At 37.0% G+C, this 12,197-nt stretch overlaps 1 protein-coding gene across 4 annotated transcripts in view; it reads right to left on the minus strand.

Moving 5' to 3' along the window:
* Positions 1–11,021, minus strand: part of qm (geranylgeranyl pyrophosphate synthase quemao) — a 262,140-nt gene extending 251,119 nt beyond the window's left edge. For 2 of the 4 annotated variants that reach the window (XM_090379637.1, XM_090379636.1), the window contains exon 1: positions 10,914–11,021. The gene's annotated coding sequence lies outside the window, so the exon portion shown is untranslated. Of the gene's footprint in view, positions 1–10,599; positions 10,620–10,913 lie in introns of those variants that run through there. The other 2 variants (XM_090379639.1, XM_090379638.1) reach the window with 2 other exon arrangements.
* Between the last annotated feature and the right edge of the window lie 1,176 nt (positions 11,022–12,197).

Genomic DNA, 12,197 nt, shown 5'->3' on the forward strand with positions numbered 1-12,197 from the left:
AAGAAAACAAAAAAAAAAAAAAAAAAAAACTGAGAAAAACTTTTTCCAAAAACACCAACTATATTACAAGCTAGAGGAGTCAAATCGAGTAAAACAGATTCTCCAGTCTCTCTCCTTTTCATTTCCCTACAAATCATCATCAGCCTCAACTGCCCATGGAGACAATTATTTCAATTATTTGAATGAGCAACAACTTAAAGGCTAAAAGAAAACAGACTAAATTCCAGTTTATGACATGATAGTTTTGTTTCTTACGGTTGAATATTGAAGTGTCAGTTTCTTTAAATGAAATTAGGATTAAAAATAAAAGCAAAAAAAAAAAAAAACTTTCAATTTATTAATTTCAGATAATTTGTATTCAATATCCCCCCCTCAGGTATCTTCAACCTTGTCTTAGGTGGGGGCTTGTGTGCTTCAATGGACTATACAGCTATATCAACGGTAGCTTGCTACCGGTAGGGCCACCCAAGTCAGACAGATCTACAGTGAGGAGCCAGACTAAGAGAGATACTCTGTCCCTCCAGGTTGGGGGTTGACGTGATGTGCTAGCATCCCCATTCATCATAAAAACTTAGCAATGCTCAAAGACAAAGTCGGACAGAAAACTCAGAGATGAGGAACACAGATCATGAATATTGGATGCTGGAATATAGGGTTTAAAATACAAGCCAAGATCAAGTTTTATTGGAATCAAATGAATTAGGAATGGACATGATTATTTTTTCGGAAACAAAGAAGAAAGGGAAGGGTGAGGAAACGATCGGAGAGTATGTACATCTGTGGAGTGGTGGTGATAGATGTAGGAAAGCCAAGGCAGAAGTCTCCGTACCTCATACGTAAAAAATTCAGAAAATTTATGACAATGTGGAATTGTATTAATGAACAAATTTTAACTGTGAAATTAAAGATATTTGGAAAGGACTCGCGATTGTTGGAGTATATGCACCCACCAATGACACCCTTTCGGAGGATAAAGAACTGAAAGAAGTCATGGAAGAAATCAGAACTAGTAGCATTAGCATTAGTAGAGGCATATGATGCAAGAAAGCAAGCTTATGCAGCATCAGCCAAAAAAAAAAAAAAAAAAAACCACTTCCACTTCACCTCTCTGTTCGTTTGAAATACCTGTTCAGCTGAGCCTTAAATTTATTTAGGCTATAAACTTCCACAACAAGGGATGGAAGTCTGTTCCACCTACCAACCACCCGCTGGCTAAAGGCAAATTTCTGCACATCTATCCTACATCTGTCTTTCCTCAATTTGAATTTATGCCCTCTCAGGTGATTAATCTTTTTGATGTAAAGTGAGTAAAGTCGTAGGAAGATTTGGAGAAAATGAAAATAACAACGGAGAGAGATTAATTGAATTGTGTGAACAGCTCAAACTGAAGATTGGTAATACTTTCTTCCACACCAAGAGTTACATAAGTACACATGGATAAGAAACAAGAAAAGTGAAATTGATGGTAGACTTTGTAATTTTTAAGCAGCAAAATACAATCCATGTTAAAGATGTTAGAGTGCAGATAGGTACAAATTGCAGGTCTGATCATTTTTTGGTGAAGGCCACATCAGCATTTCTGTGGATCTACCAAAAAGGAAAAAAATTAAATAATTACAAATCCAAAAATAAACAAATCGATGATAACAGGTTTAATACTGAATCGCTAAAGGAAAATATTGCGGATCTCTACAGATGAAGACTAAACCATGAATCGGATGACAGTTATGGAAAGAATATAAGATATTTATGAACACAAAAACAACAGTAACAAAGACTGCGGGAGAAGCATTGATGAATACAGAAGTAAATGGATGAATTTAGAACTGAAAGAATTAATAGGTATTATTTTTAATTTTCTTCTTATTATTATTTTATTATATTATTTTATTTATTTATTTTTTGTTATTTTATTTTATTATTATTTGGATTTATTTTTCTCCCCCGATGGTATTCTCCACCTTGTCACGGTGGGGTGGGGCTTGCATGTCCCGATGACCCGGAGAGCTAAGTCGGCAGTAGCTTAGCTACTAGTAGGGCCTCCCAAGCCAGATGGATCAAAAGGTAGGGGCCAGACTAAGAGAGATACCCTGTTTATCCAGGTTGGGGGTTGCTGCAACGGGCTAGCTCCTCGTTCAGTGTAAAAAACACACAAATGCTAAACGACCAACAAGTGGAAATGAAAACTGACTGCACTTTCTGAAAAGACTTGGCAAACGGAAAATGACAATGATTTTGGGATGCTGGAATATTCAAGGTCTTTCAAATAAAAGAAACTTTCTTCCAGATGAACTGCAAAAATTCAATTTAGACAGTGTTATCAGAGAAAAAGAAAAAGGGATGTGGAGAGGAAATAATGGGAGAATACTACCATTTTTGGAGTGGAGTCGATAAGAGTGAAAGAGCAGGAGTTTCTATTGCTGTTAAAAAGAAATTGAGACATAACATCAAAAACTAACAATTTATTAATGAAAGAATGATCTCAGTGGAATTGACAATGTATGGGAGAGAAATATATATTTTGGGAATATATGCCCCGAAGGCGCCTCCGTAGCCAGGTGGGAAGGAGCAGCAGTGCGTAGCACACGCTTCTTGATTAGACCGGGGTTCGAGCCCGTCACCACCAAATACAGGGGATGCGGAAAGGTCAGGGAATGACCATCGCATATTCCCGGAGCAATATGGCCTTAGTTGCTAATGCTCCTAAAAACCAAACAACAACAACATATGCCCCAACTAATGACATTGCTGATACCTTGAAGGATGAATTTTGGGAGGATCGGAGAGAACTAATATAAAAAAACCCTAAGAACAAAGATAATTTTAATGGGGATTTCAATGCAAGAGTAGGAACTGAACAAAATAGCAAAGTTATTGGAAGATTTGGAAAGAAAGAGAGGAACAACAACAGAGACAGACTATTCAATCTTTGTGAACAGTTAGACTTGAGAATAAACAACACATTTTTCCAACACAAGGATATCCATAAATATACTTAGTCACATCACAGGATACAAGACAAATTAGATCAGTTATAGATTACATTATTTCAAAACATTCAGGGACATGTGTATTGAAAGATGTCAGAGTTTATAGGGGAGCCGAATGTGGATCTCACCATTTTTTTGTAAAAACAACACAGGTGGTGGGTGGTGTTGTTGTTTGGTTTTTAGGAGCATTAGCAACTAAGGCCATATTGCTCCGGGTCTATGCGGTGGTCATTCCCTGACCTTTCCGCATCCTCTGTATTTGGAACACAGGTGGAAAGGGATTAAGAAAATAAGAGTGGACAACCAACTATGCAGGGAAGAAGAAATGCTACAAGTTGATCAATTTAATGTTGAACTACTTCAGGACAACAGCATTAGAAATAACTTCATCCAGAGATTGGATGCTGCAGTTAACATAGAGATAAAAAGTAATACTGAAGAAATCTACGAATATTTATAAAATATTGTAAAAAAAAAAAAAAAAAAAAAATAGCTCATGAAATGCTAGGCAAAAAGAAGAGCCAAGGACCAAAAAAGACCTGGATTACAGAGAAAGTAAGATCTGCTATAGAGGAAAATAAACTTGCATATCAGAAATGGCTGGGTGAAAAGAATGATGAATATAGGAACATTTATGTTGAAAAGAAGAAAATAGCCAATCGGTTGATAGCAAAAGCAAAAAATGAAGTGCGCGATTATTAATAGCAAATTGGGCTTCAAGCAATCAGCAGAATCGTGGAAGGTCCTTAAAGACTTGAGAAAACAGAATAAACACAATGCTAGTTTGAAATTAATACCTTTGAAAGATTGGATGAAGTACTATAAAGGACTTTTAAAAGAAGACCGGGAAGAGTTAGATGGCGTGGAAGACTCTTTTGGTGTGGAAAACTCAGGCTTAAAAGTTTCTTAGGGAAGTGGAACTCTTACTAAAGGAGGGAAGGAGTGGCAAATCACTTGGACCTGGAGGAGTTTATATGGAACTTCTGAAATATGGAGGAAGAGGAGTGGCTATTTTGATACAAAAACTGTTAAATGGTATACTGAGAGGAGAAGAAATACCGAAAGAAATGACAACAGGATATATTACATCAATTTATAAGGCGATCGGAAAAGCTGTTCAAATTACAGAGGAATATGCATCTGAACCTGCTGTTAAAGATTCTTGGAAAATGTATAAAGAACCGTTTAGAAGCCTGAATCGAGGTGACAGAAGAACAAAGCGGTTTTTCAGCCAGGAGGTCATGTATAGACTATATCTCAACAGATCCTTGAAAAATGCCAATCGAAAGGAAAATAAATCTTTATGATTTTCATTGACCTTGAAAAGGCATATGACAGTGTTCCAAGAAAACTCTTATGGGAAGCACTGAAAAAGGCAAATATTGATGGACAATTGATTAAAATTATTAAGACAATTTACAAGAATAATAGATGCAGAATTAAAGTGGGATCAGCTTTGTCACCTGATTTCCACACTTCAAAAGGCTTATTATAAGGCTGTTGTATGTCACCAACGCTTTTCAAAATTTACATCGACATCTGCCTAAGATCTCAAAAAAAAATGCAATAAAATGGAATTGCCGATCAATAAGAACACGTCCATATTCACAATTTACTTTTGCAGACGATCAGGTGGTGATAGCACAAGACTTAGAAGATGCATGTAATAAATTGTTTGAGGAATATAAACGATGGGGTCTAAAAATCAACTTTAGCAAAACTTCAGGATAAGGACACATTCTAAATATTGAAGGTTTTAATATTAAACAAGTCGATAAATTCAAATATTTGGGATCAATCTTAGAAAGTGATAGATCATCCCAAGCAGAGATCAATAAGAGAATTGCAGATAGCAGAAAGGCAATTGGCATGTTAAATTCTGTTCTATGGAACAGAAATATTCTAAATAAAACAAAGAAACTTATATTTCAAACGATTGTACAAAGGCTTCTATAGTATGGAGCAGAAACATGGACGTTGAATAGGTGAGTGGAAAACAAATTGCACTCCACAGAAATGGATTTTTGGAGATGCTCAGCAAGGACTTCTAAAAGGGACAGAAAACAGAATGAAGACATAAGGGAGAAAATGGAAGTGAAAAAGAATATTATTGACACTATCAATGAAAAGCATTTAACATGGTATGGATATATAAAACGGATGCAAGAAACCAGATATCCAAAAGCTATCCTGGAATGGATAATTCCTGGAAGAAGAAGAGGAAGACCTAGGAGGACATGGATGGATTTGAGTATAGGAGTGCATGACAGCTCAAGGTTTAACTGACAAATACACCTTAAACCACACTTTATGGTGGGAAAAAATTCCTACCAAAAAATAACTTGTAGGCTGAGGAAATCCACAGTAAATGAAAAAAAATCCTCTTGAAGATTTTTTTTTTCTTTTTTTGGCTGGTGCAGCATAAGCCATGGGCTTCCTTACACCATGTTGCCATTGCTAATACTAATTATGCCGCTGTTTTACGGTATAATTAGTTTTAATTGAATTTTAAATTAAAAACCCTCACAACAGCTCCTTTTAGTTAATTAAACCTCATACAGAGAAGAAAAGAAGAACAACATTAAAGCTTAGTGACAACCTTGATATAAGCCAAAACTATTACATTAGGGTCACCAGGAATGTTAATTTATATACCCATGTGTATTGTGTCTGTAATTGCATGTGTTCTCTGCTCGATTTGCTGGACAAAAAAAAAACCCCAGTTTCTGGAGGAAAAACCTTGCTATCTAGCCTGAGACCCACTAACTCAGCCAAAGAGTGAAAAGAGGCTATAAAAGTTAGTTGCATCATCGACAGGATTCAAATGCAAGCCTTTTTCACCCAGTGTCGGGAAGACTGTTATGAAACCACTGTGCTACCCACGCAAACTAAACTTGATGTAATAAAGAAAATATAACAGAGCATAAGCAGAGTATTAATAGGAGAATATAACATTGGATCATCAACATGTTTATGTTTTTTTACGTGCAGTTAATAAAATTGCATTCTTAATATCTCTATCTCTTATTTGGCCTCATTATTTCTGCATTAAATACATTAAAAATAAAACTTTCTAGATAACTGAAAAATCGAAATAATGGCACCTTGAATCCCAGAGTGTGCCATTATTCTGAAAGTCTACTGTACTATTGCCTTAAATGATTGCCAAAGATGGTTCTCGCCAAACCATAGGGACTGCAAAAGGTAACACTGAGTTCGCCATGTAACCACTTCCTAAGTTTTTGTTGTAGGTAATACAACACTTGTGAGGAACCCAAGGTTTGTCTTGATCACCAATTTTACATCCGAAATAAAAAGAATACGAAATTTTGTAATGTCATAGATATTTTTCTCTTGAGTCTTTGGGCTAAACCATCCACAAACAACAAAAATTGTCTGGATGATTAATATACTTCCTATGTATCTGCTTATTCATTGTAGCACTAAATGAATTTCTGAAAATGTAAATTCAGTTTTGAACACTACAATATAAAAACAACACAAATTTAATTTTTATCAGATTTGGCAACTTACTAGTTCTACTCGTGTGAAAACACTGAAAGGAAAAATATTTGCGAATCGGCTGGTGGAGCCAGAAATTATTTTACTGGTACCACAAGGGTTGCTGAGCGCACACCCTCCTGCTCTCGAGGGGCTGTTTATGTTTGGGGGATAGATTTACAACCCTGGGAACATATCACGATCAGTTAATACTTGGAAAGGCATGGCACAACCTACAAAAATCCTGACCAAAAACACTAAGTGTGCTCTCTTTAAATTGTAAATTGTTGCAGAGGAATATGAACCTAAGAATCATAGGTAGAAGTCTGATTTTGTTTATAACAAGAAAACTGAGGCCAGAATCGATTGCCAAAATTAAGAGAATTAGCTAATATCTCTTAAAATATATCAGTATGTCATATATGGCTAGATTATGCGAAATTGGCATATTTTGATAAAATGTAACTCCCTCTATATTTAATTTTTTTTTTTTTTTTTTTTTGATTTGGTAGTTGTTGGCGCATCGGCTTCTGTGGCCATATTGCACCTCCCAAGGTTTTTGCAGTACTTTAATCCAAGCCCGAGGCGGGAATCGAACCCGCGACCTTTGGGTTGCCGGGCAGGTACTTTACCCACTCGGCTAGCCCGGTCGGCTCTATATTTAATAACTGTGATGTGATGTGAAACTATCATGGCGATTTTCGAAATCTATGCATAAAAATTGGTTAAAAATGGCATTTAGGTTCTTGGAGGTAAATATCGTGTTGGCTAGTGTTATGGTCCATTTCACTCAACATGAAGCATTGGGGTGGCTGCCACCCTGCAGTGGATTAATAATGGCTGCAGTTTACACTTTTTTTTTTTTTTTTTTCCCTTTTTTATGTACAGTGCAGTCATAGATCACAGCTGTTAACCCAGTAGCACACACTCAAGTGAAAATTATCAAATGACTCTCGAGAACAGTTGTTATTTGGTTTTTAGGAGTATTAGCAACTAAGGCCATATTGCTCCGGGGATATGCGGTGGTCATTCCCTGACCTTTCCGCATCCTCCGTATTTGGTGGTCACGGGCTCGAACCCCAGTATAATCAAGAAGTGTGTGCTACGCACTGCTGCTCCTGCCCACCTGGCTATGGAGGTGCCCGAAAACAGTAAACTTTGAAACATACAGGCACAGCCATCTCCACTGCGTACTATCTTTCAAAAGTATTTTTTATCTTATCTTTATTTATGATAAGATAATAGCCAGATACTTCATTATAATACAGCCAACTTATAAGACGTCCTGCCATCATAAATATAAAAATTAGGACCCCCATAATGAGTACAACAGTTACAGCTTTATATTATTTCCATTTTAACTGTACTGTAGTCCAAGCTTTATCATCATATAAAAAATGTATTCAACAGCAGCATCAATTCCTTAAAAAACATAATACTTTCTCTACTATCCATTTTAAATATTCGCAAGGTAATTTATTATAGGAAATTAAGATGTGGTTATATTATTTTAAATTAAACTTTAAGGACACCAAACCTTACAGCAAAATGCTGTTGGCTGGGTTATGGGTAAGGCAAAATTGAACATTTCCTTACCCATAAACCTATCATCAAGAGGAGTGATTCCAGTTACAATGGGTTTCCTCAGCCTACAAGTTATTTTCTGGTAGGAATTTTGCCGGCCACAATGTGCTGTTCAAGGCTGTGCTACACACTGCTGCTCCTGCCCACCTAGCTACGGAGATGCCTAATGAGACTCATGGCAGAAAAGAAAAATGCATGGGATGCATAAAAATTATCAGGCGACACAGAAACGTACGGCAGATATAAGCTAGTCTGTAATAAAGTCACAAAGGAGGTTAGGCAGGCAAAGACAGATTACGGGAAATCTTTGGTGATCCTGCTGAAGTCACTGATAAACTGAATGAGTATTCATCTACATTCAAGGAAGGGAATGCCAGAAGTTTATCAAACTCTTAACAGGAAGCTAAGTGATTTTGTAATAACTGAGAGCAAAGTGGAGGAGAAATTGAAGTTAAACATAAAAAAGGCACCTGGGATGGATGGATGGAATCTATCCAGTTATATTGAAGGAGGCAGCAACAGAAGTTAGCAAACCCTTAGCGATAATTATAAGAGCATCCTTAGATTTGGGGGAGGTCCCCATGGACTAGAGATGTGCAAAGGTATCTCCAATTTGCAAAGGGGGGTTTTTTAAAGAGCAACACAAATAATTATGGACCTGTTAATTTCACTTCTGTTCTGGGGAAAATAATGGAGTCAATGGTTAAAGAAGTGATACGGGATCACCTAGACTAGACTGCAGTAATAGTTCAGATAGCAATGGTTTGTTAAGTGGAAGTCTTGTCAGACCAATTTAATTGGATACTACAATGTGGTCACAAAGGAACTGGATGCAAAAAAATAATTTTAATTGGATTTCAGGAAAGCTTTTGTTACTGCTGCACAGGGAAGACTGCTGTACAAATTGGAGCGGTATAGCATTAAGGGTAAGTTTCTGCTATGGATGAAGGGATGGTTGAGTGGTAATCAATGGACATTGCGTTCCATGGACTAATGTGATTAGTGGAGTCCCCGCAGGGTTTGATGTTGGGTCCATTGTTGTGTTCTGTATTTATCAGTGATATTGATGAAGATATTCAGGATTAATTATCCAAGTTTGCAGATGATCCGAAGGTTGGCAGGGTTGTTAATGACATTAAAGACAGTATGCTACTACAACAGGATCTAGAAAAGTTAGGCAGATGGGCTGAGAGGTGCAACTGAAGTGTAACATTGACAAATGCAAAGTACTGCATATGGGTAGAAGTAACCCAAGAGAAACGTACCAACTGTGGTACTACACTCAGGAAGGTGGAGAATGAAAAAGACCTGGGGGTAATTGTGCAGTCAGATATGAAGTTCTCTGAGCAGTGCCGACAGGCTGCCAGAGCAGGTCATGGAGTTTTGTCAATGATATATAGGAATTTTGCTAGCAGAGGCAAGGAGGTGATTATCCCTTTGTATAAGGCAATGGTCAGGCCACACTTTGAGTACTGCTTAGAGTGGAGGCCTCATTTTAGGAAGAATGTAGAATTGCTGGAACCAGTACAGAGAAGGGCAACAAGATTGGTGAGAGAAACAAAGGGGTGTACTTAAAAAGAAAGGCCGAAGTTCTGCAAGTTGTAGCATCTGGAGACTAGGCACTTGCGAGGTGATCTGATTGAGGTGTATAAGGCCTTGAATGGTTTGAACAGGCTCAATGCTGATGGGATACTTCCACTTTCTCAGACTAAGAACCTGAGGGGGCATAGATTCAAATCGAGGAAAGAGTTGTAGAATAGATGTGAGGAAGTTTGCCTTTAGCCAGCAGATAGTTGATTGCTGGAACAGACTTACATCTGTTGTTGTGGAAATTGATAGCTTAAATAAATTTAAGGCTGAACTAGACAAACACTTGGAGTGACTGGATGGGCAAAATATAAAGGTTTTTTTTTTTTTAGCTGATGCTGTATAAGCTTGCTTTCTTGCATCATATGCCTTAACTAATACTAAATACTGCATTCTACGATATTAATTCTGTTACCACCAATCACCTATATTATCATCGTTATATCATCTTCCACCGGAAAAACAACTATGCATTTGAATTTAATTAGATTTTTTTTTTTTTATTTATTTAGGTTTTTATAATGCAATGCCTGTTGCATGTGTCTATAATATTTACCTTCCCCCAAATGGCCTCGCAAAATACAAATTGCATGTTTCTGTGATAATTCCCATTACATCTTCTAGACCATATATACATTTTGTGACTTAGGGGTTGCTAGCTTAATGACAAATACATATAATATGTGTTGAGCAAATTTTAATCAAGTGTGAGCAAAAATGAAGTTTTGAAACATGTGCTGTTGGATTAACAGCACATGCTAGCAAAGGGATCACTGCAATTATATAGAAATTTTCTTTAAAGTATTCAGACTACACCGAAACATGGAGCACACAGGCAATGCATAATTTTTAGGAGGCATGTTTTATCACAAGGTAAAAAAACAACATGAGTAGTTCAAACTTCCCCCCCCCTGCATATGAGCGTGGGTGGTCTCACATTTAGAAGCATAACTCATGTATCGCTGTATCCTTATGATCACTCCAACTCAAAATTGAACATTCGAACTCCTGACTCAGCAAATCAATTTCGAATAAATAACCGTACATAACCAAATAACACTTAGAAGATGCATCAAAAATTTTGCTAAAAGTCATCACCCACGGCTGACAGCACCAGCCGTAGAACACCAGCAGTGGTGCGTAGAAAGTAATAAAAATTATATGAAAACCATGTATTGCAAAACAATACGCATTCATAAAAACTTTGAAAAAGCTATAAATAAGTCAAACAAAAAAGCCACCTAGCCTTACCATTACACATTACGAAAATCGATTCTAAATTTAAACATCAAATTTCTCAAATGTAACTTTCCTTGTATAATATAATCCCATGTTTACTCAATACCTGCTCATTGCATGTGAAAGTTTTCAACACCACCTATAAATACAGTTTATCACTACAATTATTAAAAAAAAAAAAAAGTCTACTTCAAGAATTTTGGAATCGTTTCATTTTTCTTAATTTTCAAAATTTTTTGAAATAGAATCAACTTCTTTACCAATTTTTATTAATATGTTTTGTGTGCTTCATGATAAACATGGCAAGAAATAAAGAATTGAATGTTTAAAAAATAATTGCTATTACACAAACAGGCCAAAATAAAATTCGAACCTCGATACGAAGACAATCACAAGCAGATATGCGAATAATGCAAACAGAAGCAAAGAAAATTGTGAAGTATGATAATGATGTGTTACTTGTTGAGTATAAAGATTATAAAAGTACTTCAGATTAGTGCAAAAAAAAAAATTCAAATTATTATATTAAGGTCACCCGTATCTGTGTCTGTAAATTGCGTGTGTTCTCTGGTCGACGTGCCTGTTTTGCTGGACGAAAAAACACCAGGTTCTGGGGGGAACCGTGCTACTACGCCTGAAAGCGACTAACGCAGCCATGGAGTGAAAAAAGCCCATTAAAGTTCCTCGCGTAATTCGAACCCGGGACTTTCCCACTAAGTGCGGGGAATACGGTGACGATACCATTGTGCTAGCCGCGCAGACTTCAGATTAGTGCATGTATGTATGTTCTATGGTGGCCCCTAGATATCAGTCCAAATCCACCTAGTGCCACTGTCAATTTTTAATGTCTCAACGTGTAGCACAGTGGTATCGTGGCTGTCTTCCCCACACCGGGTGGAAAAGGCCAGGGTTCGAATCCCGTCGATGACGCGAGGAACTTTAATGGGCTTTTTTTACTCTGTGGCTGAGTTAGTCGGTCTCAGGCGTAGATAACATGGGTTTCTCCCCCCAGAAACTGGGGTTCTTCCCAGCAAACAGACAAATCGACCATAGAACACACGCAATTAACAGACATAAGACACAGCACGGCAGATGAATTTAATTATTCGGGTGGCCTAAATATAATAGTTTAGTTTGTCAAATTTAAAATATTTTTTTTTCTGTTTATACTCCAGCACGACAACCAAGTCAGTAGGGTTTACAATAAATCGTCAATACAAATATTTATCGTATTTAGTAGGCACGGGCTTGAACCCCGGTCCACTCAAGAAACGTGTGCTATGCACTCTCGCTCCT

The sequence above is a fragment of the Mastigoproctus giganteus genome, chromosome 8, assembly GCF_048544385.1.
Source record: "Mastigoproctus giganteus isolate SK-2022 chromosome 8, ASM4854438v1, whole genome shotgun sequence".
Lineage (NCBI taxonomy): Eukaryota > Metazoa > Arthropoda > Arachnida > Uropygi > Thelyphonidae > Mastigoproctus > Mastigoproctus giganteus.